The sequence below is a fragment of the Petaurus breviceps genome, unplaced genomic scaffold, assembly GCF_028583685.1.
Source record: "Petaurus breviceps papuanus isolate PSGF00001 unplaced genomic scaffold, PetGlider_PUasm1.0 188, whole genome shotgun sequence".
Taxonomy (NCBI): domain Eukaryota; kingdom Metazoa; phylum Chordata; class Mammalia; order Diprotodontia; family Petauridae; genus Petaurus; species Petaurus breviceps.
In genome coordinates this window covers 2620463-2641764 of record NW_027185804.1, presented here as the reverse complement: position 1 = coordinate 2641764, position 21302 = coordinate 2620463, and the positions used below count along the sequence as shown (strand labels likewise).

The 21302-nt window shown below is 39.9% G+C and overlaps 1 pseudogene; it reads right to left on the bottom strand.

Moving 5' to 3' along the window:
* Positions 1 to 8919: 8919 nt before the first annotated feature.
* LOC138163381 (L-lactate dehydrogenase A chain pseudogene) lies at positions 8920 to 10048 on the bottom strand (annotated as a pseudogene).
* Between the last annotated feature and the right edge of the window lie 11254 nt (positions 10049 to 21302).

The following is a 21302-nucleotide window of genomic DNA, read 5'->3' as shown; positions in this document are numbered from 1 at the left end:
AAAAATATCATCCCTTTGGTGTCCAGCCTCTCCATACCTTAGCTAGGCTGGTCCTCAGATAATGGATACCAACTCCATCACTGTGCCCATAGTGAAGTTTTGTCAGTTTGGTACATCTGTCAGAGCTAATGCTCTGCTGATATAGCTTCCAAGTAAATACTTAGTGTCAGCTTTATGTGAAGCAGCAGAGGGGAGCTTGGAAGGTAAGGGGGCATATAAGGGATAGTGAACTGAATCTAGGGTATGCCTTATCCTTGTCCTACAGGAACCCCCACAAAAGACTTTCTGCTACATGAAGTTGTTTGATACATCCCTTGTTAGCACAAGCACCCTATGAAACTCATGGAATACATCTCCAAAGACCATGACATTTTATTTTATAGGTCTATACTGAATGTGGAAAACAGTTTCCAGAGCATCACACAATATTAGCGAATGTTCATCATTCAACCAGCTCTCACAACCAGGTTGGATATTATTGGTAGCTCCACCTCACTCCCAGCTGAACTCTGTCTAGGCTCTTCATCTTTGCCTGTCCCATTGCCACTTTGGAGAACTCTTGATCCTAAGACGTTCCTCTTTTGGTGGGTGATTCCCTCCCAAGTACCACCATTTTTAGTCATTCTTCATCTCACTCATACCTGGACTCTCTCTGGACTCCTCCATGCCTGCAGAATTGTTCCCTGCATGGGCACCTTCTCTCCTCAACCCCTTTCCCTTTTACCCTCATATGTTGTCTTCCCTGATTAATTTTTTTTGTTTTTTGGAGGGCAATTGGGGTTAAGTGACTTGCCCAAAGTCACACGGCTAGTAAGTGTGTCAAGTGTCTGAGGCCGTATTTGAACTCAGGTCCTCCTGACTCCAGGGCAGGTGCTCTATTCACTGCGTTGCCTAGCCGCCCCTTCCCTGATTAATTAATCTCCTTAAGGATAGGGACTATTTTTCTTGTATTGCTCACTTTTCAGAACAATTCCTAGCATCTATTAAGTGCTTAATAAATGCTCTAAATCTATATGTACTTTCCTTCCTTCCTTCCTGCTATTTGTTATTCTGATAACAATGAAGGACTCTACACACAACTATCTTGGACCATTATTATAAAGGAAAAATAGATTGACATTCAAAGTCCTTTTATTGTGTATCATTTGGGGGGGGGGTCCAGATTTAATTGTTCTAGAGAACTCCCTGGGGATGGAACTTTCTCTACCAATGCAAATCAGCATCAGTTCTGTAACTTAGAGAGCTGCCTGGGTCCCTGAGAGTCCAAGTGATTTGTGTAGGGCCAAACCGCCATTATGTGTCAGAGATGGGATCTGGCCTCACTCAAGTTTTTTACTCCATGGCCAGCTTTCTCCATACCATGCCATGCTGTTTCCAGGTGTCATATCTCCATGTGCATAAGTATTACCACAATAACTGTATTCCAACCTAGTACTACACAATTCCCCTTTTGTGAGGACAGTCTTCTAATTGTAGAAGACAATGACTTGACTTCATTAATGGAATTAGTTACATCATAGGTTATAGGATCTATTTTCTTTTCTTTTTTTTTCTTTTCCAAATATAGCTGCCAGACATCAGATTGTGTTGCATGATAATATGTGAGTACCTAGCAAGGTGATCATTCTTCTTTGTTAATATATCCTGTTTTTCTAGTTTGTCGTTGTCTCTCAATTAACTATTTCCTTAGTTACTGATTGACTTTATGAATCCAGCTTTATAGGCATAATTTCTGAACTTTGCCTGACATATTATTTTACCCATTTGAGCCATAGTCATTTGTCAAATTATCCTGCTATTTTTATACTCTTTTGGAGTACTACTGTTGCTTCTTACCAGGGGTCAGTTTTCAGTGCATCGTTATCTTGGCCTCTCAGTAGCATTATTAAAATGTGACATTGGTACCCTTGACAAATCAAGCCTAGATGTTTGATACAGTTGCTGCCACATATTTTTGTGAATACTATATAAGCTTTTGAATTTCTTGGCACCTAGATCAATGTGCTAGGGAACACAAACTCTCATCTGGAAAAGATCCCAGTTGGACCTGGTTTTCCACAATGGGATTTCCATTGCATGCTGGTAAGACTTCTGGTAAAACTCCTTCCCTCTACTTATTGAACCATGTCCACCCTTGTTTGAATAATTTACAGAATATTTTCTTACTCTGGTTGAGATGAACCAAGCATTCCTTACCTGTTCTCATATACATAAGCTGTTGCTTTAGCAAAAGTGTTTTTAATGTTTTCAAAGTGCTTTCCTCACAACCACCCTGGGAGGAAGGTAGTACAAACCATTTTATAGTTGAGAAAACTGAACTCTGAACCTAGGCTTTAGACACTGCTTAATCTAGAATGTTCTATAAATTCAAGGTATGAAACAGGGGATGCTTTAATCACTCATCTTCAAACTCCTGGATTAGATTTTTGATAACCTGGGGTGTGTCTCTCTTTAGGGGTATTATGAAATCCCTTTTAAAAATCCCTAAAGAGAAACTTCAGTTAATATGAGATAACAATATGTAATGCACTTTGCAAACCTTAAAGGGGTATATAAATACTGGCTATTAGTAACATCAATTAACTGATTAATTATTATTTACTAATATCATCACTTATTAATTATTTGATACTTTTAAAGATCCATGATTTCATCAGTGTGGGGATTCCTTCCATCAACACAGATTGAAGTTCCTTGTAATTTTTCATTTCATAGAATTCTTGCCTATGGTTTTTCCCCTACAACTTTCAATGGGATCTTCTCAGTGTTGGGGAACTACTCAATTCACTAAAGACTCCCTTTTGTTCTTTTAGTATTCATTTAAATTCATGTGGTAAGCATATCCTATGCAAAAGGAATTTTTTTTTTCAGAGGGAAATAGAGAAGAAGGTTGTGAAATCTAACAAATAAGATAGGGTTGTCAGAACTCCAAAGAGGTGGTGAATCATTGCCCTCCTACCCTAGAAGTTCAAACTTAGGATATCTCTGACTTGGTTACCTTTCAGTTTTGGTTAATGAACAGAAGGAAAGCATCTGCCAGAGAAGTAGAAACCAAGGGCTTTTTTTTTTTTTAAAGAGGGAATCTACTTCCTCTTTTTAAAAGTCACTATAGAGTGAATTGTATAGGATCTAAACCTAGCTCTTGAAGTCTGGGAAAACTTTTTTGAATTTTGTGCTTCTGGGAAATAAGGGGATCTCTTTTTATTCCTGGGCATCTAGCAGTAAGGAGCGGTGTTGATTTCCTTTCTATTTTAACTACACAAACATACAACTTTGGTGTGGAAGAAGGAGGTATTCATAGTATTACAACTCACCAAGAAGCTCGACTTGAATTCTTTCAGAAGGGAAACTACAGCAGAAGAGAGAACAAACAGGATTTCCTTTATAGCTAATATTGACTTAACATTAGAGGGTCCCAAGCCTAAACTCCTCTGTTTATTCATGAAACTGACCCACACGTTGGTCCAATTTGTTTTACTTCTAACCTTCCCAGTTCAAGTTCAGCAGCCAGTTTTAACTCTTAGCCTTTCAGCTGATGCTGCTCAGGAGGACCACACGCAGAGCCTTGGCAAAGAAGAGGACTCTGGGATGATGAGACCGTAGTCATGGTAATGAGGATGTTGAGTACTTTCATGGCCCTGCTCTTCTTTCATACTCCTAGCTTTCTGCTAGCCACCTTGGCCCTTAATTACTGAGAGCTTGCCTTTTGGAAGTCTCTTCTGGGTGAGAGAGTACCTGCACTGAAAATTCTGCCTCCTTGAAATAATCCGCTGCAAGTTTACAGACAAGGAAGTGGAGGCTTAGAAAAGTGAAGTGCTTGGCTCAGGGTCATTGTGTGCATTAGTAGTGGAGGCCAGGACTGTAGTTCAAGCCTCCAGACCCTGAGCCCCAGTAATTTGGACTTTGCATTAATGTTACTAGGTGCCTAATTCAGTGGCAGGGCAGAGATGGGTAAGTGTTGTGGAATTTTGTTTTTCAGAATTGCTTATGCTCTCTCATGAGAGATAAAATGATAGTGAAGGCCTAAGTTATAAAAATGAATGAACTACTGAACGAAAAAGCATTAAGTTCTTTCTCTGTGTGGACTACAAGAACTGAGCTCTAAGCTCTACAGATACAAAGACAAATACAAGGAAAGTCCCTGTCCTCCAGGACCTTTTATGTTAATGGAAGAGATAAAATATGGGAGATAAGTGGTCTGGGAAGAGGATTTTGGTTTGAAAAATAACAGGGATGGTGAGTGGAGTCCTAGGGTAGTAGACTGATACACCTTTTGGAGTAGCAATGGCAGTATTGATTTGATAATGGTTACAGAACTGGAAAACAAGGAAGTGAATGGCTGGTAAAAAGATGGCTATTTAGGTAGTTTAGTTAGGTGACTGTTTAGGTTGTTTTGACCCAGCTATGAGGCAGGTAGTTACTGACTCAGCCTGGACTGTTAAGACCCTGACCCTTTTGGTTTCTCTGTTCTCCCTGGTGTGAGAGCAAGTCCTACTTTTACCATTCTGGCCTCCATATCCACCCCCACCTTTCACTCTTGCAAATGTAGGAGATGCCTTTGGATTATTACCAAAGACTCAGTGCTTGATTCTGAACAATGTCAATAAGAATGTGAATATTATAAAGTGCATAATAATGCCCAGAAGACTGCTTTTAGAACCCCCCAAATCATTTGACATGTGAACGCGTAGTTGCTGTCAAAAGACTTTGATTACCCTTAGTCTCAGTGGGTCTAGAACATTAGGGTTTCTATTACTTTGGGCAGTACTCTAAGCTTCTGTAGCAATGATTAAGTCAGGAAATTAACATTTTTTTTCCTGATGCAAATGAAATGTGTTTCTTTTATTGGCAGGGCATCTTTTTGTTTTCTTACAAATTTGACCAGCATTTGTCAGAAAAACTGGGAAAAAACAAAACCAGTTACAAGAGCTTTTATCTGAAATGCTGCTTCCTCCCCCATGTCATGGAGAGGTTAGCTTTACCATAGTAGAAGGTTAGAGCTATAAGGGCCTGAGAAATAATCCTGTCAGACCCATTAACCCTTTAGTAGAAGAAATGGTGGCTCAGGAAAAATTGCCCAGTGACTGTCGCTGTGGAGGGTAGCACTCCTCCTTCCTTTTGGGAGAGCATGTAGAACTGATTCTCCCTGACCACACCATTGCCATCCACTGGGGCCTGCTTAGGGCATGGCCTTCTCTGGGGGTGCCTGCCTCTACTCTCCTATCCCTCTTTGCAATATGTGCATAGAAAACCGGATGGTCTCATAGGCTCAAAAAAGCCTGTGAAATGAGAGATAGAAAGATTAACTCATGAGGATTTTAGTCTAGAGCAAGAGCACAAGTTACATGAGGCTTTTCTTTTCTACAAAATTAAGAACCTTAAGAGTATAAACAATAAAAATTCACAAAAATGCTCTGAGGTGCTGCTGGGTGTTATGGCACATATAATATAGTCCGTTACCAGGGAGGCTGAGGCTGAAATTATAAATTGTGGTGAACTAGAGTGACTGGGTGTCTGCACTAACCCCAGAACCAATGGGGTGAGTCTCCAAGAGTGGGGGCCACTAAGCTGCGAAAGAGGGGAAAATCAGCCCAACTCTGAAACAGAGCAGATTAAAGTTATCATACAAATTATTGGAAGGATTGGGCTCATAAACAGCACAGCTCTGCTTCCAACCAGAGTAAGATAGGAAGACTCAGTCTCAAAAACCCAAAACAAAATGGAAAACCAGGATATCTTTTGATTGTCAAGCTAAAAAGGTTAAAATTGTTCATTGTATTACCCCCATCCACATTCTCCATAACAAAACCACTAATTTAGGATGCAATAAAATTATCTTATCTTTAGTAATTATCTTTTCTTTAGTCATTAAAATATAAGCAACCAGAAAGTAAATCTGTAAAAAACACTTACTGGTAAACAATGCAATAAAACAAATAGGGGTGAAACAGGTAGAGAGGGGATTCGTCATTGTTCTGCCAACTTCTCTGAGAAGGAATAGTTTGGTTTGGTTTTTTTGAATTAAATTTTAAAAATTAACAAAAATCTATTTTATCTCCATTCTACCTCCACCCATTGAAAAAAGAGAAAAAAACTCTTATGACAAATATGCTTAATCAATCAAAAATGATTTCCACATTGGCCATGTCCACAAGTATGTCTCAGTCTGTTTCCTGAGGCCTGTCACTTCTTCATCAGGACGTGGGTAGCATGTTTCATCATGAGTCCTCTGGATTGTGATGGGTCGTTTCACTGACAAAAATTCTTTTTTTTTAAAATTAAATTAATTTATTTACTTTTAGTTTACAGCATTCAGTTCCACAGTCCCTTGAATTCCAAATTTTCACCCCCTCCTTCTCTTCCCTCCCCTACCCCCCACTTCCCCCCTCCCCCAGGCTGCAACTGGTGGAGAATATAGCAGCTGGAAACTGCCATTCATTGTGCTGCCACTAGGCAGTTTCCAGCTGCTATATTCTCCACCACCTGCTGCTTCTGCCACTCTCTGCTGCCCTAACTTACCCTCAACAAATCTTTTCTCATCTCTTCCCAGAAAGATTTTTAAAATTATCACAGTAGCAGAAAAACTCCTCCTGCCAGTTTTGATCCTATGTTAGTGGGATCTTTTCCAAAGCTGAAAAGAGTCTTTCTCAGAGTCTTTAGTGATAACTCTCTTGCCAACCAGTCAGTTCATTTTTTTTTTTCAGAATGTCTGTTAAATGCTCAAGGTCACCTAGTCAGTGAGTGATGTGTCAGAATTGACTTGAACTCCTAACTTCTGGTATTGGACTCTTTCCATGAAACCCAAGCTTCTTCAGTATAATGTCCTTATTTTCTTATAAAAACAGGAATTTAGGGACTTGAAGAAATTCAACTTTAGGAATACTATTTTATGCAGAGCACTTTTATTTTATTTTCTAAATTGTGTTATATTCTACTCTGAGAAAGAAGTCCTTCCTAGAATTTGAAATTTAAAGATTTTGGAGCTGGCAAAAGATTTCATAAATTTGTTTTAAGTATAGCATACTGGTAATGACTTGGCTCAGTAGTTGCATTTCACTTCTAGATTAAGGGTCTCTATAAACAATCTTTTTAAAATAAACTTTTTCAATTTTTTTTTGTATTTTCCTTGAAAATATCCCACAATTAGGGGAAACCCCCCAGACTTTTTCATATTAATATGCAATCCAGAGCTCTCTTTTCTCATTTACAACTCCCTTTTCCTGTGGAGTTAGTCTCATCCTTTTGCTCTCTGTTCTGACACTTTTTTTGGTGAAATAAATCTGGGTCACAGTTTTAGTCCTAGGACGATCATAGACTGTCAAGGCTGGGAGGTACAGAGACGGTCTGATCCATCCTCCCTTTTACAGAAGAAGAAACTGAAGCCAGGAGAAGGGGAAGTACGTTCCCAAGGTCACAGCACTAATGACTGGCAGAATCAGGAAGCAGGCTCCTAACTCTCAGGCAGGCCAGGGCTCCTTTCACTGTACTTGACTAGCTCTTTCCAATCTTCTAAATTTCTTTTTTTTTTAAATTATTATTTTAAAATTTATTTTTAGTTTTCAACATTCATTTCCACAGGATTTTGAGTTACTAATTTTCTCCCCATCTTTTCCTTATCTCCACCCTAAGATAGTGAGCCTACTGAGTACCCCTTCTCCTATCTGCTCTCTCTTATATCATCCCCCACACTCCCTCTAACTTTCAAGATGGATTTCTATACCCCAGTGCCTGTATATGTTATTTCCTAGTTGCATTTTAAAAAAGCAAATATTTTTAAACATTTGTTCTTAAAACTGATTTCCAGATTCTTTCCCTTCTTTCCTCACCCACACCCACTGGGAAGATAAACAATTCAATATAAATTGTATGTGAAATTTCCATAGTAGTTATATTGTGAAAGGCTAACTATATTTCCCTCCATATTCTCCTGCCCCCCACTTATTCTATTTTCTACTTTGACCCTGTCATTTTTCAAACATATGTGCTTCTAACTATCCTCTCCCCAAATTTGCCCTCCCTTCTATCATCCCCTCTCTTATCCCTTTCCCCCTACTTTCCTGTAGGGTAAGATACCCAAATGAGTGTGTATATTATTCCCTCCTTAAGCCAAATTCAATGAGAGTAAGGTTGACCCATTCCTTTTCATCTTTCTGCTCTTCCCCTCCTTTATAACAATTTTCTCTTGCTGCTTTTATATGAGATAATTTACCCTATTCTCTCTCTCCTTTTCTCCTCTCATATTTCTCTCTCACCTCTTAATTTTATTTTTTAGATATCATCCCTTCCTATTCAACTGATGTATACATATATACATACATATATATTCCCTTCAACTATCCTCATACTGAGAAAAGTCTCATGAGTTACAATTATAGTTTTTCCATGTAAGAATGTAAATAGCCCAAATTTAATAAGTTCCTTATGATTTCTTTTTCCTGTTTACCTTCTCATGCTTCTCTTGCTTCTTGTATTTGAAAGTCAAATTTTCTGTTCAGCTGTAGGTGATTCTTGTTTTTTTATCAGTCATTTGTTGTTTATTCAGTATTTAGGGTTAGTGTGACACTTGAGGAATTGGTTGCATTGTTGTACATACACAGATCTTTTTATATAATATGGAAATTTACAACTATTGATGTATATATATATATATGTGTGTGTGTGTGTGTGTGTGTGTGTGTGTGTGTACAGACAAAAATCAGTTCCTCTAGAAATGTGATGCATGGGATCATGCAGTAGGAGCCCTAATGGAGAGGAGCACAAGGTAATCAATGCATCAATAAAGAATTACTACTGTATGATGTCTTGTAGTCAGGAGTGTTGTCTTCTGGACCTACAGGAATCTGTAGTACCTACATGCAAGGCAGGTAGTTTATATACCTGTGGGGCACTATCTGCTTGACACCAACTACTGAGACTATAAAGTCACATCCAGCATCATATGCAAACATCAACAGGGTTTAAACAAGTAGTCACACTCTACCATTCCCCATTTCTAACTTTAGGAAGAGACTAGAGTGTGTTCACAGGTCTTACATTTCTGGTGTTCAATCACTAATCAGAGGAAGGATTTGACCTATTTGAAAAGCGCATCATACATAACCCCTCAACCACTGTCATGTTCTCTTGACGACAGCACATTAGAAGGTTTTAAAATTGCAGCTCCTTCTGGATTCCCCAAAGAGTATCTGTGCTCTTCCTTAAACAGCTCTCCTCCTCTGGATTCAGGTTTACCTTCACCACATCTGAAATGCCATTCTGTCCCAAGATACATGGGACATTAAGGAAGACATCTTCATTAATGCCATATAGTCCCTTAATCATGGTGGAAATTGGATGCATTCTCCTAAGATTCTCCATAATGCTTTCTGAAAGATCTGCCACAGACAAGCCAATGGCCCAGGAAGTGTAGCCCTTCAGCTTGATCACCTCATAAGCACTTTCAACCACCTGTTTATGAACTTCTTTCCAATTCTCTGAATTAGCATCAGTTTTTATTTGAGGATTAACATTCTTCAGAGACAAACTGGCAAGATTCACACCACTCCACACAAGAACACTGGAGTCTCCATTTTCACCAAGGACCCATCCATGACAACTTGAAGAATGGACACAAAGTCTCTCCCGCATTAGGTAATGGAAACAGGCAGAATCCAGATTGCAACCATTTCCAGTAACACGGTTTTTAGGAAAGCCACTTAGCTTCCAGGCCACATGTCAAAATATCCACTGGATTGGAAACAATAAGCAGCTTGCAATTAGGGCTGTATTTAACAATATTGGGAATGATGAATTTAAAGATATTCACATTATGCTGGACCAAATTAAGACGACTTTCTCCCTCCTGTCGATGTGCCTCAGCCATAACAATGACAAGTTTTGAGTTTGCAGTTACACTGTAGTCTTTTACAGAAAGAATTTTTGGCGTTTTGAGGAAAAGGCTGCCATGTTGGAGATCCATCATCTCTCCCTTTAGTTTGTCTTCTATTACATCAACTAAGGCAAGTTCATCAGCCAAATCTTTTGTTAAGATACTGATGGCACATGCCATGCCAACTGTACTAACCCCAACAACAGTGATCTTGTTCTAGGGAACCTGTTCCTCCTTTAGGATATTCAAAATCAGCTGATCCTTAATAGTAGATACCATTTTGGGGTATATCGAGGTTGCTGGTCAGGCTGCGAAAGTTGTGAGTTATACGTGAGACGGCTGTTCCCAGAATCGCTCCGATTCTTGGTTTTAATCCTCACTCCTTTGACCTCTGGAATATCATATTCCAAGCCCTTCAGTCCCTTAGTGTAGAAGCTGCTAGGTCTTGTGTTATCTTGATTATGTTTCCACAAAATTAAAATTGTTTCTTCCTGGCATCTTGTAATATTTTCTCCTTGACTTGGGGACTCTGGAATTTGGCTATGATATTCCCAGGAGTTTTCTTTTTGGGATCTTTTTCAAGAGGCAATCAGTGAATTTTTTCAATTTCTATTTTCCCTCTGGTTCTAGAATATCAGGGCAATTTTGCTTGATAATTTCTTGTAGATATTTGAGATATTTCACATTGTCTTCTTTTTTTTTAATTGTTTGGATCTGTTTTATAGTATCTTGATTTCTCATAAAGTCATTAGCTTCCATTTGCTCCAATCTAATTTTGAAAAAATTATTCTCTTCAGTGAGTTTTTGAAATTCCATTTCCACCTGGTAAATTTGGCTTTTTAAAGCATTCTTCTCCTCATTGGTTTTTGGGATTCTTTTGCCATTTGAGTTAGTTCATTTTTAAGGTGTTATTTTCTTCAGTATTTTTTGGGTCTCCTTTAGTGGGCTGTTGACTTGCTTTTCTTGATTTTCTTGCATCATTCTCATTTCTCTCCCTAATTTTTCCTCTACTTCTCCTATTTTAAAACCCTTCTTGAGCTCCTCCATGGCCTGTAACCAATTCATATTTTTCTTGGAGGCTTTTGATGCAGGAGTTTTGACTTCATTGACTTCTTCTGGTTCCATGTTTTGATCCTTTTTGTCCCCAAAAAAGGATTCTATGGTCTGATTGCACTTCCTCTGCTTGCTCATCTTGCCAGACAATTATTTGACTTTTGAGCTCTTAGCCATGGTAGAACTCTGCTTCCAGAGTGGAGAGAGCTGTGTCCCAAATTGCTAGGGATTTTTTGCAAATGTTGTCAGAGGTTTGAGGAGGGTCCCCTCTCTACAGACACCCCAAGCTCTGACACACTGGCCACACACCCCAGGACCACCACCCAAGACAGTGACCCATATCCAAGCAGGTCAAAGCAAGAGCAATTACCCTCTGAGTTGTTGCTTGGTTCCCTTACAGGGGGACCTATAGGCCAGGAGCTCTGGAGGTAGTCATGTGGCAGCAGCTGCATCGGTGGCACCTCCACCACCTCTTGCCCCTGGGGCAGGGGCCTGACTTTGCTCTTGCATCACCCAGTTCCAACAGAGTTCTCCACTGACCTTTTACTTTCTCTTTGGCATTTATGGGTTGAGAAGTCTGGAAACTGCCATAGCTTCTGGTGATTGATTCACCTGAAGTCTGCTCTGGCCAGTCTGTGCCATTGGTTGGGGCTGCCCTGGTCTGGGACTGCCTGGTCATGTGAGACTTCTCTGGGATCCAAGTTTGGTGTGATAGGCCCTTCCTGCCTACCAGGCTACCTTCAATGGGAGATTTGTTTCTCTCTGTCACTTTGTGGGTTTTGTAGCTCTAAAATTTGTTTAGAGTCATATTTTGCAGGTATTGGAAGTGTTTGGAGTGGAACCTGAGCGGAGTTCCTATTTTTACTCTGCCGTCTTGGCTTTGCCTGGCACTTTTGAATTTCTAAGGCTTAAATTATTAGGGATATTTGTGAATGCATCTTTTTCATCTATATATTCATACATGAAAAATTCACATATGAATATGTAGATTCTGTGTATATACATATAAAATGCACACACACATAAATACAAACTCCATTTAGAGTCAGCATGGCAGGGTGGATAGAGAACTAGCCAGAGCTGGGTTCAAGTCCTGTTTGTGATACATGAGAGCTATGTAACTTTGGATAAGTCACTTAACCTTCAAATATTCTAAGCAACTCTTTTAAGACTCTAAGTTGCCAAGAAGGTGCTGATCTGTGTTAGAGGAGGCAGATTCCTCACCAAAGAGTACCCTATTCCAATGAAATCACAGGACTAATCTCTATCCCCTACCGTGTTTCCCCGATAATAAGACACTGTCTTATTATTTTTTTTTTGGACAGAAAAACACCAGAGGGCTTATTTTAATGAACATTGACAGCAATTTTAATAAACAGGTAAATGTGAACAAAAAAATGTACCTTTATTCAATAATCAATTCAATAAAGAACAGGATGACGCGCTCACTGCTGCAGCTCTGATTGGATGCAGCTCGGAGCGCGGCATGCGTTTCACGGGGGGGGGGGAATGGTGCATACAGAGGGTACCGTAATGTAGCGTGTAGCGCAGGGGATCACCTTCACTACAGTAGCAATCTCAATAGGGCTTATTTTCTGGGGAGGGCTTATTTTAGAGGAATTTTACACAGTAAGGGGAGGGCTTATTTTCGGGATAGGTCTTATTATCAGGGAAACATGGTATATATGTGTATATGTGTAAATAACAGGGTCACTCAGATCTGGAAAATATCTCAGAAGCTTCCTTGTCTTATTTTACAGGTGAAGAAACTAAGGCCTAGGCAGGTTGAGGTCACACAGATAGTACATATATATATATATATATATTTTTTTTTTTAATTTTGTATATTTATTTATTTATATATTTTAAATTTACTTTTATTTTACAACATTCAGTTCCACAGCCCCTTGAGTTTCAAATTCCCCCCCTCTACCCTCCCATCATGGCAGCATGCACTTGAATATAGAATCTACAAATATCTTCACATTAATCATTAGTCAAGTTATAAAGAAGGATTATAACTGATGGAATGATCAGTGGGAAAGAGGAAACAAAACAAAGCAAGAAAAAGAAAGAGAGCAAGTAGTTTGTTTCACTCTGCACAGATAGTACATATTATGGGGTAAGATTTGAAGCCAGGTCCTCTAATTCCAGAACTAGAACTCTTTCTACCACACATGCTGCCTCCTGAACAGCAGAACTGGCACAAAGGAGAAATGTCAGCAGATTATTTGTGTAGTTTCCCCTTTCTCCTTCTTTTCTCCCTTTATTGCTGTGGAAATGTGACCTCAGCTGGCAGGAGTTGGTATGGTGCAAGGAAGAAAGAGCTAAGGAACCATTTTTGTGCCAGCCTTTGAGAATTCTCCTCCACTATTTGGTGTGTTAACACTGGGTTTTAAGAAAAGGGACCTATAATTTCCTTATTGCCTCCACTCCTTTCTTTAAATAAGGCAGAACCTACAGAAGAACCAAGGAGTGAAAGGAAGGAAAATATGTCCCTCCGTTTGACTGCACTGGTATTTTTCTTACAATTTGTAGCTGTAGTATATAATACTATTCAAGGTCTGTTCTGTTGCCATGGACTATAGCTCTGGCTGCAGCCAGACATCTGGCAAATGTCTGCCATTGTGGAATCCAGGCAAACCCATCCCCACCAGTGGGAAAACTGCTCTGCAGGCAGGGTCTGCCCAAGCAGACTCACAAGGGTAGCCTTCACAGAAGAAGAGTCAAATACCTGACAGATTGTCATCTGTAAGAGAGAGGACAGCTATTCTGCTGGGCACCAAGAGGGAGAATGAGAAGCAATGAGTGGCCGTTAGGGGCATGCACCAACAATTAGAGTTGCTCTAACATGGTGTGAACTGTCTTGGGTGGGGAGTGGGGATTGCTCTGCTTCTTAGAGGTGCTATAGAGGGGTTTTCCCCATATTAGAAGGCTTGGCTTTCCCCAGGGATCTAAATGAAATCTGACCAGGTCCCAAGTCATCCACTTTGGAGAGGGCATTTTATTTCATCTCACTGCCACCTGTTACAGGGTACAGTGCTAGAGATTCGGTGTGTTTGTGCAGTATATATAGGAAGTAGACTTAGGAAGACAGCCATCACTAAGGTAGAATGACTAGGGCTTTGCCTCAGGGTGACGAAATCTTGGGGGGGGGGTGCAGTGCACATTCTCCCCACAGCAATCCTCTAGCCTGCCTGTCACATGCTACCACCCAACTTGCCACACATAACTGTTTTTGCTCTGGGATAAGTAAGCCCAAATATCAGGTTACCAAATGGGCCATGTAAAATTCCTAAGTAAAGTAGAATGCCCTATTTTTGTTCATTCATTTTTCAGTCCTGTCTGACTCTTTGTGACTCTATTTGGTGTTTTCTTGGCAGAGATACTGGAGTGGTTTGCCATTTCCTTCTCCAGCTCATTTGATAGATAAGGAAACTGAGGCAAACAGACTTAAGTGATTTGAGTCACAGCTAGTAAGTGGCTGAGGCCAGATTTCAACTCAGGAAGATGAGTCTTCCTGACTTCAGGCCCAGTGCTCTATCCACTGTGTCACCTAGCTGCCCTATATGTACTTGAGCAAAGCCTATCTCCTGTCCCTCATCTGGTCCCAGGTATCCCATTGCTGTTATACTCTTCTCCTGGGACCACCACTCCCTCCATCTCCCTGGAGTTACAGGGTTAAGGGAGTGCTGGCTGTGCCACAGGGTTAAGGTCTGGACTCTTTGGAGGACCAGCCATCCTACTCCAGCATGACTTCTCCTGAACAAATTGTTTCACACACACACACACACACACACACACACACACACACTTGTATGCACACATTAACACAAATACACATGCACACAGTCATGTGAATGTTCATGCATACACATATACACACTCACATACAAACATACATAAAAACACACAATGTACATACCAGAAAATGCATACAAGCACACAAAGTCATTCAACACGTAGACACATGTGCTCATACTTCCTAACCTCCCATTTTGTTCTGAACCCCAGAAGAGCTAGTTAAGGCTCTGATCAGTAGTGTTTACCCTGGGGATAGATGAGAGCTCTGACTGTTGGATTACACTGATATCAAAACAAAAATGATGTGGAGGTAGAGGGGTGAGGACCGAACTAAGATAGATCTGACCTAGCTCTATTCCATTCTCATGTAAACCAAGGATATTACCATAAGGTTTCTAAGACATCTGTAACTTGGTAACTTCCTCATGGCAGTTATTTTTACCCCTGCCCGTTTCCTTGTAGTTTTTGGCAGTAAAAACCCTCCAAACTAACTATATGCTTATCTAGGGGCAGGAGGGGAGAGAAGCTGTGGAAGGGTGGCCTACTCTTCAGTGGGTCTGAGAAGAGAGAGAGCGCCATGGTTCTGGACAGGAGGAAAGGACAGGTTGAAGGGGCAGCCAGCCCTTCATGATGAGGCTTCCCCAACCCTTGCTATGATATTTGCTAGCTCAAAGGTAGCAGAAAGTTATCTTTGGGCCATCACTAATGGGTGTGGGTGAGAATCTCTAGAGAAGAGGGCTAATTTTTCTTCATAGAGCTCCAAAAATTTCACCTCCTGGGCCTGTTAGAAAAATTGTGGGGATGTGGGGTCTATGTTCAGTTCTTCATGATGAAAATAAAGGCCTGAGATTGAAATGTATTTGAGTTTCCAGAGCAGCACAGCTCTGAAAGAGCAGGGAATTGAGGAAGAAAGTTGATTTAAGTGAAGGAATTTTGATTGTTAGGGAAGCTAGGAGCCCAGAGTTTATTTCAAAACTATTTTTAGTATAAGTTTAGTCAGGTTCATTCCCATGAAGACTTGGAAATGTCTGGCCTGTTTTATGGTACAATAAAACCTCAGGGTTTCCTGGTTGGCTGGTATTTGTTTAAAGAAGAAAGTGAGCTTCTGGTCAGGATAACATTGGAGAGGGGAAGAGAAAGTCCCAGGTGAAATGTTTTACCTGCAGAAAGTCAGAATCTCAACAGGAGAATTTAGCCATATCCCTGAGGGTTCCTGGGCAAAGGAGACAGAGTGGGGAGGCAGGATGTGTTCAGCACACCGTGGGTGTCAGGTGTCACTTTAAACTTTGTCATCTATGCCAGATATGTCAAATTACAGCATTTCACATGTAGTGGTGCCTCGCATTTTCCTGCACACTTTGTATTTACATTAATATGGTTACCCGAATGTGGAGCCCTTTCAGACAGCTGGGACTGTCCAATCATAAAGCTGGTCAACAGGTGTACCACAGCTAATGCAGGTGCTTTTATCTGAATTATCCATCTAGATGTGTTCAAATTCCCTGAGTAATTGTACAAATTCCCACTTTGCTTTTTCTGAACAATTTTCTGAAACTCTTTAGCTGAGAATGAGACAGTAGCTCAAACCAAGAGAAAGGAGGCCCTGTCTCACCTGGTCCATTCTATCTACCTCTAGGGAGGCAAGCAGGAAATTTGGGATATGTTGAGGAGATGGTTTCCTGGACATGTCTGTGTCTCTTTCCCAAGAAGCATAGGTGTATTCCCTCCCTTATGTAGGTATGCATTGTTACCTTGGCCTTAACTCCACCAATCAGGGGTCTTCGTACCAGCAGCACGCATAATTCCACAGGCTTGGTTGGAAGTCTAGTTTCCTATATAAAAATACTTTAGATAGGGGCAGCCAGGTGGCTCAGTGAGTAAGAGTACCAGCTCCAGTGTCGGGATGACCTGGGGATCAAATCCGGGCTCAGATACTTAACACCACACCCAGAAATAACTGGCTGTGTAACCTTGAGCAAGTTACTTAACCGCGATTACTTAAAAAAAATACTTTAGATAGTCTTTTTTAATCACTATATACAAAAATCATGGGATGATAGAGCTGGATTTCATTGCACTTCATTAGAGATAATTGTTTATGACCCTTACCTTTTGCAGATGAGGAAACTCATATATAAAGGGAAATGACCTCAAGGTGAGAGAGTGAATTTGAGGCACAGCTGAATTTGGGCACAGCCCAAATCTATAGACCCTGGGCATTCTTTCCACTACACTCTGGTGCCTCTCATATGTAAAGAGTTCACTCAGCATATACTAGCATATCTTGGTAAATAATTACATTGCTAATGTTGTTTATTTATAGGACAGCCTCCTGCCTGGTGAGTGGGTCGTTTTTAGAAGATGTAAGGGAGATGTGGACAAGAATCACTCAGGGGGAGGGGGCAGGAAGAAAGCACCCATAGAGCCTAGAGATCTTTGATCCTTAAAATAAAATAATCTTTTTTTTTTGTAAAGCAATTGGGGTTAAGTAACTTGCTCAAGGTTACATGGCCAGTTTTTTTTGTGTGTGTGTGGTTGTTAAGTATCTTAGGCCGGAACGGATCCTGGGTCCAGCGCTCTTACTCACTGTGCCACCTAGCTGCCCCAAAATAAAGTAATCTTAATTTTCTTTTAGAACTTTTACTGTCAGTTAAAAAAAAAAACCTCATGCATATAATATATACCTAATTAGCATATAATTTATTAAATGAATTCTGGTAAGTAAAATTAATAAAATTATTGTTAAATTGAGGGGGGAGAAAACCTTACTTTCTTCTTTCTGATAGACTGGCCCATTTCTGGCTCCACCCTGAAGCTGGAAGTGGCTCCTGTCTGGGGGTGAACAAATTGGGAAGGCAGTTTGCTTCTGCTGCCTCCCATAGCCTGCCTGGGCTGGCAGTCTGTCATTCATTCCCTGGGCAAGAGTCCAGCTTGTGGTAGTGAGGTGGTTTTGTGGCAGAACTCCACAATTAACCACAAGTTCAGTGTCAACGGTAGGCAGCCCCCACTGGGGCTGTGATCCTGCAGGTCTGTTGGGATAGGCAGAGCAGAAGAAACTCCTGCTTGTCTGAGAGGGAAACATCAAAACTTGGAAAGAGTTTGTATCACTGTTTATTGTTCAAGGGTCAAGGCTTGGGTTTAACCCCAAATTCTGGGAAATTTCAGATTAACAATCAGGTATTGATTTAAGACTTTAACTAGTTGTTAAATTTCAAAAATGTACCAAGCTTGTGACATAGATACCTTAGTTCCTCTTGAAACCGGAGGCAGAAAAAGGAGAAATGTTTGCAGTGCTAAAGGATATACTTGCATGGGAGAGGGGGTGGGGAAGGCAATAATTAATACATTTAAAATATAAACTACAGGTGTCTTAGTTGACTCTTCTTTGTCACTTGGATCTTGGACGCCACCATATAATTCAAGCATGTATGCCAATTTTCTTTGATCCTGGATGAATTCTTTTCATAGGTGGTCAGTCACAAATGCAAGCAGGGATCACACCACCAGACTGTTAATATTGCATTCCAGATTGGGAAAACCTATTTTTCATTGAGGGCCACTAACCTACAAATAAAACACAAACCAATAAACAAAATTTGAGGATTCCTGAAGTAAAGAGAAACCTTTATTTATTCAGTTTTTTGAGAAATACAATCATTGTCATGGACAAATAAATATCTTCTTAAAATTGAGCGAACATAAGACTTTATTCAGTTAATATAACAAATCACAATACAAAATGTACTTCAGGCTCATATGAGGCTATCTCAAAGCTGAGGGAGAGACAGAGCTGGGGTGAGAAGGGCAGGCATATATGGGGAGAGCCAAGTAAGGAGAGAAGGAAGGAAAAGGAGGGAATTAAGAGGGAGGAAAGAAAAGATACTGGGAGGGAAGAGGTAATATAGACTACTCCATATTTCACTTAAGATGTAGGTATCAGACCAAGTGGACTTTAAAGGTAGGAAATGGGGGTTCCAATGCCCACTTTTTCCACTTACTGACCTTGGACAGGTCTCTTATCATCTCTGAAGGTCAGTTTCCCTCTCAATAAAATAGGGATGATGATAATATTTATACAACCTGCTTCATAGTTATTGTGAAGAAAATGCTCTGAAAAGTTCTCTATAAAACTGAGTTATAATTATCACTACTATTTGGAATTGTTGGCTGTTCAGAACTTTAGAATTTACTTTTCTGCCCTAGAAAGAGCTACTCTGATTTTATTTTCAGGCCTTAATTGAAATTTAATTTCATTTAAATTTAATTGTGAAACAAAGGTTCATTTTTCTTGAAATTCCAAAGATTTTCTGTGTAAGAAAAAATGACATGTTTAACAATGACTTACATTTTCTGTGTAAGAGAAAATGACTTAGGTTTAACAAATTTTCTTTGGAACTTCAGAAGTGTTAGCCAATTTGCTAGCTACTTCTGAAAGTTTCTTTGATGTTCAAAGCTTGTTTCAGTGACTGCCATAGCTTTCTACTTTGAAAAATCAGGGCAGCCCATTCCAATGCCTAAGAGTTACATTTAGAACTAATATTTGTTTTATTTTATTTTAAATGAAGGTGGTGGTTTTTTTTTTTTTTTTACTGAGCTGGCTCCTAGCAATGATGATAACTAGAGGTTAAAGGCCTTGGTGGAAAAAAAAAATCTCTAAATGTACTAACCACTATTCACAACTCTTCAACTGCTTTTTTTCAAATAGTGAAAGGCTTCTCTTGTAATAGGATACGCACAGCAGCTCACTATGGGTGAAACCTTTCGGTGGAATGCAGAGCCATGGTCAGAGCATTATCACCTGACTTTACTGACCAGGTGAAATCAAGCCAAGGGCTGGACTAGATTCCAGAGGTTGCCTTTGGTTGATATGTATGTTCAACTTTGATAATTGTGATAAAATTACCAATAGGTGGAGCTGCTGAAACTTGAAAACAGATTCCAACAACTAGACCTTTAATTTAGAAAAGGAGTAGGTACACTCTATAATTTTTTAATATGTAAATTGTTGGGTCAGATGAGGTTTCACATTCCACTTCTAGGGAGCAGGAGGGGAATCGGTAAGAGGTGACACCAGTACCAGAAGGGGACTCTTCAGAGATCAGCTAAGTGGCCGAGATATTCAGGTGTTTTAGGGATGTTTGCATATTGAACAATAGCTATGAACTCTTGGACCCAAAGTCAAGAGCTATATAAACCCTTTGGTACTGTGGCTGTCTTCATCTGGCAGAACAATCATTTAATTTGACCTTTAAGAAATGTGGTCAAGCAACAGTCTGTGACAAAGATTGTAAATAGAAGAGGGAGTTGCTATAAACATAGCTAGCTCACTCTTGTTCAGCTTATTTTAAGTTTAGTTAACTTTTGGTGATCTTCAGAGGTATATAATCAGAAATGTTATCTTCTAAAGCTACTCAGGCTTGGTGTTCCCATCTGTGCATCCCCAACTGGAGGTGAATATGATGAATCCCTTCTCTACCACTTAACCGTGTGGTTTTTGGAAAATCACTTTATCTGAGCTTCAGTTTTTTCATCTGTGAATAATTCTGGTCTACCTCACAGGGTGGCTATGAGGACCAAACAAAATAATGTATAGAATGTGCTTAAAACACTTTCTAAATGTCAGCTATTAGCATTAATTTAAGAAGATCCATGAAATTTTGGGTGACTGAAATTTTTGATTCACTTCTCTCCATTACAAGCTTAGCTCAGTTTGGGAGCACAAATTTAAGCTTTACAGCCCCTGTTAGGGGAGGGGTCTCTTAGGGGGCTACATTTTTGGCATAAGCTCAGATTCAGAACTATAAGGGATCTTAGAGGTCATTTAATCGTAGACTTTTTTTTAATAGATGATAAAATTAAAACCAAAAGAGGTTACAACTTACTATAGGTCACACAACAAGTTTAAAAGGTAGAGCCAGGCTACTTGCCTCCCCAGTACACCTTGATGCCTCCCCGTCTTAGATGATTTTCCCTGTTTTAAAATTATTGATCAGTTGTTAAAATTGATATGTTAAGAGGTAGCAGGAGGAAGAGTACCGGAGAAGAGAGCCCTGGAATTGGAGTCATGGGACCTCTAATCCTGCCCTGACTGCTAGCCATTTGTGTAATCTTGGTGGGCCAGTCATTTAATCTTTCTGAGCCTGTTTCCTCATGAAGAATGAGGGCATTGGAACTTGATTACCTCTGATGGAAGGATGAAACTGCTTTGTGATTTCCTGCTGTTACTTAAAATGGACATTACATGATACTTTGTTGAGATGCAAGATAGAAATCCGTTACTATAGAAGAAAAGATAGCCCATGGAGTTATTAGGAGGTTGGTATATATACTATCAGAGGTATGTCGTTTTCAAAACAGGTAGTCAAAAAAGGGAAATGCAATGGTGGAAGGGAAAAGCGTTGACCTGAGAGTTGAGATCTTAGTCGTAATCCTAGTTCTTCCATTAAGTCACTAGATGACCTTGGTTAAGTCACTTTACTTCAATTGTCTGGCCTTCAGTTTTAAGACATGTAAAAATAAGTAATTTCCTAGCTCTATGAAAATCAATTTTAAAATATTGTCCTATAAATGGGAGAAG